The sequence below is a fragment of the Diadema antillarum genome, unplaced genomic scaffold (genome assembly GCF_040938485.1).
Source record: "Diadema antillarum isolate AM-2024a unplaced genomic scaffold, OU_Dant_1.0 scf00000028, whole genome shotgun sequence".
NCBI classification, from domain to species: Eukaryota; Metazoa; Echinodermata; class Echinoidea; order Diadematoida; family Diadematidae; genus Diadema; species Diadema antillarum.
In genome coordinates this window covers 6,181,207-6,188,783 of record NW_027270917.1, presented here as the reverse complement: position 1 = coordinate 6,188,783, position 7,577 = coordinate 6,181,207, and positions in this window count along the sequence as shown.

The window sequence follows — 7,577 nt, the reverse complement described above, 5'->3', positions numbered from 1 at the left end:
TTTTCTCCTGTCTCCACTAGTGCAACTTCAACTTTCAGTTCCAGCTCACCGCTGCCCCTTGATTGTCACTATCTGCCTCTTGCTTCCGGATACTCTCTCAGTGTTGCTTCCCTCCTCAACTCTCCTCTTTCTAGGCTTTTTTTTTGAGTCAAGCAATGGTCCTTGCAACGACTACGTGGTGTCACTGCACACCTGTCTTCATTGACGACAGTGACTGTAATTATACCCCCACCCACACGTAGTGTGTAGGGGGGGTATATAGGAATCACTCTGAGGTCGGGTGGCCGGTTGGTCAGGCGGTCGGTGGGGCGGTCGGGCGGTCGGGTGGTCAGGCGGTCTGGCGGTCGGGCGGTCGGTCCGTTGCAAAATGTTGTGGAGCGAACTCCTCTCTCATTTTTTGAGCAATTGACCCCAAATTTGGCATGTGAGACCACTATCGAAGGTAGATGTGCAAGACACCTTTTTAGTTAGTATCGCATAATGCGTTGCCATGGCAACGGCATATTTTTGTAAAAAACTTGTGGATCGAACTACTCTCTCATTTTTTGAGCAATTAACCCCAAATTTGGCATGTGTGACTGCTATCAAAGGGAGATGTGCAAGACACCTTTTTCGTTAGTATCATGTATTGTGTTGCCATGGCAATGACAAATTAAAAAAAAATCTTACAAAATGTTGTGGATCGAACTCCTCTCTCATTTTTTGAGCAATTGACCCCAAATTTGGCATGTGTGACCGCTATCAAAGGTAGATGTGCCAGACACCTTTTTCGTTAGTATCGTGTAATGCGTTGCCATGGCAAGGGCATATTTTCATAAAAACTTGTGGATCGAACTACTTTCTCATTTTTTGAGCGATTAACTTCAAATTTGGCATGTGTGACTGCTATAACAGGCAGATGTGCAAGATACCTTTTTCATGAGTATTTCATAATGTGTTGCCATGGCAATGGAAGATTTTCATAAAAATCTTACAAAATGTTGTGGATTGCACTACTCTCAGTTTTGTAGCAATTCAGTTTGAATTTGGGATATGCGATCAATGTAATGTATATTTGTGCAAAACCCCTTTGATGTGTGTGTTAATAAATCCGTTGCCATGGCAACAGCAGTTTTTTTTACCAATCATACAAAAATGTGTGGATTAGCCTAACTCCTTCAGTTTTCAAACATTTGGCTTGAAACTTGACACATGTGACCACTATGGTACATAGATGTGCATACTTACTCTTTCGTCATTGTTGATTAACGTGTTGCCATGGTAACAGCATAGTTTGAATGAAAATCATACGAAAATATTGTGGATTCAGTTAGCTCCCTCAGTCTTAGACCATTTGACATGAAATTTGGCACACATGACCAATTGATGTGCAAACTTAATCTTTCGTTATTGGTAAGCAATGCGTTGCCATGGTAGCAGCTTTTTTTTACCAAAAAACATACAAAAATATTGTGGATTCAGCTAACTTCCTTTAGTCTTCGAGCATTTAGCTAGAAATTTGGCACACATGACCACTGTGGTACGTAGATATGTAAACTTAATCTTTCGTCAGTGGTGATCAATGTGTTGCCATGGTAACGGTATATTTTGAATGAAAATCATACAAAAATATCGTGGATTCAGTTAACTCCCTCACTCTTCGAGCATTTGGCTTGAAATTTGGCACATGCAACCACTATAGCATATAGATGTGCAAACTTAATCTTTCGTCAGTGGTGAACAATGCGTTGCCATGGTAACAGCATCTTTTCACTAAAATGCATGTTATACAAAAATATTGTGGATTCAGGTAACCACCTCAGTCTTTGAGCATTTAGCTTGAAATTTGGCACATGTGACTACTATAGTACGTAGATGAGCATGCATAGTCTTTCATCATTGTTGATCAATGTGTTGCCATGGTAACAGTATATTTTGAATGAAAATCATGCAAAATATTATGGATTCAGTTAACTCCCTCAGTCTTTGAGCATTTGGCTTGAAATTTGGCACATGTGACCACTATAGCATATAGATGTTCAAACTTAATGTGTCATTATTGTTGAACAATGCGTTGCCATGGTAACAACATTTTTTCACCAAAAAGCATGTGGATTCAGCCAACTCCCTCAGTCTTTGAGCATTTAGCTTGAAATTTGGCACACCTGACCACTATGGTACGTAGAAGTGCAAACTTAACCTTTCATCATTTTTTTTATCATTGTGTTGCCAAGGTAACAGCATAGTTTGAATGAAAATCATACAAAAATGTTGTGGATTCAGATAACTCCCTCAGTCTATGAGCGTTTGGCTTGAAGTTTGGCACATGCAACCATTATAGTACAGAAATATATGCAAACTTCATGTTTCATCATTGTTGAACAATGTGTTGCCATGGTAACAGTACATTTTGAATGAAAATCATACAAACATTTTGATTCTCCTAACTCTCTCTGTTTAGAGCATTTTGGCTTCAAATTTGGCACATGTTACCTCTACATTACCTAAATGTGCAAAACATCTTTTGTCAGTGTGGAAAATGTGTTGCCATGGTAACAGTATATTTTGAATGAAAATGATACACTAATATTGTTAATTCAACTAATCCCCTCATCCTTTTAGCATTTGGCTTGAAATTTGGCACATGTGACGGCTATGATATATAGTTGTGCAAACTTCATTTTTTTCTTAATATCCAACATTGTGTTGCCATGGTTACACAATTTTTAATAAAAACCATAGAAATCATCAGTTTATTTATCTTGCTCACTCAGTTTTTGAGCACTTGACTTGAAATGTAGGACATGTGACTAACAGTGAGCAATACATTTATTCACTGTTGAACAGTGCATTGCCATGGTAATTTTTTTTTTCATTAAAAAGTAAACAAAAAATATTGGTTGAGCTAATTCTCTCAGTTGTGGGTGGGGGTATATCAATCACAATGAGTGATAGTTTTAGTTACGCTTGTAATGAAATGTCACCATCTTGAACATGTTATAAATCCTGCTTTCTCAAAAAGAAGGATATACATTGTATGAAGCACTGTGTCTTTGATTTAACAAATAGAACTAAAAAAGTTGCAAATCAATTGAGTGTTAGAATGTGGTAGAAATTCTCTAATAGTAATATGAGGAGGTGATAATGTTATGAAATTGATATAATTTTAACAAAAGGAAAAGATAATACAGATAAGTGAACAATATCTTCTGCAAGGCCATATCCTGTAGCGTGGCTCCAGTAAATCTGAGGGATTCCTACAATGTAGGAATGAACTTTTTGTGGGCAATTAAAACATACAATATGATATATTTCATGTATAATCCACAATGATTTTTAGATTCAACTGTACTACAATTTGTATGTATGTCACTTCTATATGCCGCATACACTATTGTATGCATACATTATAGTCATGTACATGATTTGAAGGAAGACTATATAAAATATATGCATGTATGTTTTTAAAAGCAAATGCTTAGTCTCTAAGCAGTTGTTCACGGGTAGCAAGTACACTACAAATGTATTTGCTTGTGTTTGTTAGCAAAAGCTTTAGCTCACAAGTCATTGCTTGTTTTTAAAATGCAACTTAATACGAATTCATGCGAAAGGCTAGCACAAACAATTGCTACTCTTCATGCATACGGTCCAATATCCGGAAAAATCACGTCACTCAACCAGACAAGTTTCCCAGTAAAACCTACATTGTATCAATATCAGCATATTGCCAGCAAGTTATTCCAAAAGGTGGAAGATGAATTTTGAGCCTTTCCATATTTTTTTCCCCACTGTAAATCAAACCTGACAACAGAGCCTTGCACATGTACAAAATCTTTGCAAGAACCTAGAAATCTCTGAGTAACAGCAAAGTCCGGTTCTGTGGAGTTTTTTCAGAGGGTGACTTTACGTGCATGTGTGTGTGTGTGTGTACATGTACAAAATGTACACGTGTCGGTGGGGGGGGGGGGGGGGGAAGATGGGTTGTGGGTGGGGGTGGGGATGCTGGTGTTTTCCTCGTAGTTGATGATGATTGGAAATTATTCGCAATACATGGCTAACCGATCGTGTGAGCTTCATGTATGGTGGATGAACGCTCATTTAAATGACTATTGATCAGTGTAGCCATGCATGGCCATATGTTGACCAAATGGTGTCACTTAATGGCAAACAGACTATTAGGGTCCAATCTATAAGCTAAATGGAAAACTGCAGTACTGTAGCTGGTTTAATGGTCCACCCACTGATTCAAATGTACTACACTGATTATGCAAAGCTCCCACGGACACTTAATGACTATCGTGATTTCAATGAAGTCAGTCTTACATTTACAGCAAATGATCTGCCTAATTTGGGACTGCTTTAGAGCAGTTGAACTGATGGTCTGCTGATAGCAAGAAGCAAGATTTTATACATTACTTCTTTTTAGAGTGAACTACAACGTAGGTTCAAAATGCCTGCCAAAAATTATTTTTTGTAATCTAAACATTTGAAGCTATTCAAGAACAAATTAGATGAACCTTGATAATGTGAGAAATGAACAGGAAAATTAATGTTTAAATCTCTAGATGGATCACAATACATAGGCCTACTTTCTTCAAGTACAGCTGTATGTTGTTTGCTTGTACATTTGTGGTTCAATACTATTGGTACCATCCTTCAGGTACAGTGCATGTAGAAGTGCCTGAAAGAGCATGATATGTGTATGACTATATAGTAGTTTTAGTGGAGCTCCTTTTTGCCAGTACCTTCTCAGGTTTCCCATGATATTTAATCAAATCAGATTATTGACTAATTGCAACTTCAGTATTATTCCCAATCTATATATTTGGAAAGGATTGTGACTGACCATAATGTATGTTTCCATTTTTTGAAATTGACAAATTACATATATTGATTTGAGACTGTCCATACTGACCACTCTATTTAAAGGAAACTACAAAATGTGGTTGATACAGGCGAGTGGTGGTTGTGGACAGATTCAGTGTGGTAGCCATTGTACGTGTAATAGATATATTAATTGTTCCATATATTGCAGAGTACCTCAATACTAGATCATGTGAGTGCACCTTTAAGTTCATTTGCAATATACATTAACCCAACAAATCAACCACTGTGACCTTGTGTGTTGTCCTTTTCATAGATATATCATAATACCTAAATATTGATATACCGGTATATGAAGAATTTTCCTACCAAGATATATATATTTCACTTAGAAATTTCTGTTCCAACCTGAGACTCATGAGCTGTATGCCAACATTACCTCTTCTAGTTTACAGAAACAGTGGTGGCTGCAACAAGTATTAATTTTTCATGAAAGTCACACATAAATTTGAAATCCATACAAACTAATTTTCTTACTATGGTGTATATTGCATGATAATTTCTGGTGAAACTTGCACAGTTCTGCTTGTTTGAACTTTTTCTTTTTCTAAAGTCAGATGGGAACCTCCATGTACCTTCAACATCCTTGTTCCTGTAGTATTATCATGTTGACGCTATCCCATTGAGTTATTGTCTTGTTTTGTTTTGTTTTTGGTTTTCTGTAATTTCTTGGAACAAAGTGAATACATTGTAGATGCAGTCTTTGAGTGGCCTTCAGCAGTTATGTAATACAAGACAACGCACATGTCCTGGGAATTAAGCCGACTTATCTAGTTCTTTGAATTTCTCTTTTTCTAGCAAGGACAACCATGACGTTCATTCATTGACTCACATTTATTATTAGGTAGCCGCCACAGTTGTACAGGTAATTGACTAATCCTACAGGTGTATGCACAAATGGTAATAATTTATCTGAAAGAGCAGATTTTAAACTTTAAAATGATGTGTAACTCAATGCAAGTGGACTCTCTTTTTGTTCACCTACTGTATCTGATTCTTGAAAAGAAAGCACACACTCTGAGAAAGTGTTCTGAGAAAAGAGGTGCTAAAGTATGGGGTCTCTTTACCAAGCCAGGCTCTTTGCAATGAATGGGATATCAAAAAACAGGATGTATTAACAAAAAAAAAACAACAACACAAAACAAAAAAAAAAACAAACTTGTGTGGATTTGGCTTCAAAATAAGAACATTGATTTTGTTGAATAATTGACAGTATGATATCTTTAACACTCTGCATGCCACATTGATTACCTGTCCTAAGGTTTGTGTATGAAGTTTATGCATATTTTACTCATTGGAACAGGAAGGGTTAAAGGCGCATAAACCCGGTTGTGCAGAGGGCGCTGTTGATGATACTGCCGATCACCTTAGCATTGATGTGAAGATTGCCGAAGTTGAGCTGTCATCAAGAGTAAAGCGTGTAGGTGTTGCTATTAAGTAACGTTGCCTTCGTTGTCTTCTCTGCGCATCACACAGTCTGTAGTAATGCCAGGGTGCGTGCATTACCGGTATGTGCTTCTCATTATGACATCACAAATGAAGTTTGCTAAAGCTATCAATCCCCTCCGCCGAGTCAAGAGCCAAACTGTGATCAGACCACTGGCTACGGTGGATCGGGCTTCTTTGGACTCGGAGAAATGGGTCACAGCGTAAGCACTATTTAAAGAGGAGTCGATAGCTACAGTGTAGCGTAGGTCTCTATAGGAAACTTGCGCCGTGCGCCCGAGTACGCATTTGACTAAACCACCGGGACCATGTGCCTTTAAATGATAGCTATTTCTTGTATGAATTTCAAAGTTTTTAAATGCTTTTGAATACTTTTGAATGCGTTAAAGTTTTTGAATGTCTAATTAAAAAAGAAAAAAACTTTTGAGATTTTATGAAGCATGCTGCTTTGACATTTGGAATTTGCTATGTTGTCTTTTAATGTTTGTCTACAATTAAACCTCCCATGCACACATGTGTGTGAGCTCCAAAAGCAGGGTTTTCTTTGTACTATGTACCTGTAGATAGGTCATACTTTCTGTTTCCTTTTCTTTCCTTTCATTTCATTTATTTCAAGATCTGATAAACAAACATTACAGTTAGATACAAGAACTATAGTACTTTACATTGGAACAATACAGGAAAAATATACTACTCTGATAAATTCTTGGATATGAAATGACACAAGCACACATAATTTGAAGGCTTTCAATAGAATTATAAAGTTGGGAAGTTGCCATGTTCGATGTAATGTTCCAGTCACACAGCGAGTTAGCCGATGACATCATGGCTTACCATCCACACGTCAGCCAAAATATTACGAGGATCTATTCTGCATAAGGTTTCATTGAAAAGATAAAGACTGAATTTTGTGATGCAAATGCGGCTCCAGACATGATAGACATTGCTGGTACTATGTGTACATGAGAGTGGTAGCACTCGGCTTTTATGTGTACATGTACATGCAATGCAGAGCAGGCACAAAGACAGCAGGATGTGCCAGAGTCATTAAAGGTAAAGCAAAAGTTTGAGTAAAAAAAAAAAGATGTATACCTATGTACACGCATCCAGATAAACTAATCCAGTAGGTCGGAAGCTATGATCTGAATGTTGTCATGTGTCAGTAGTAATACATTTCTGATATAAAATATATAGCTTAAATTATGATCAGATTTCTTTGACATGAGCTATGTGTTGTCATTTTATATTTGTATGCATATGCATACCAA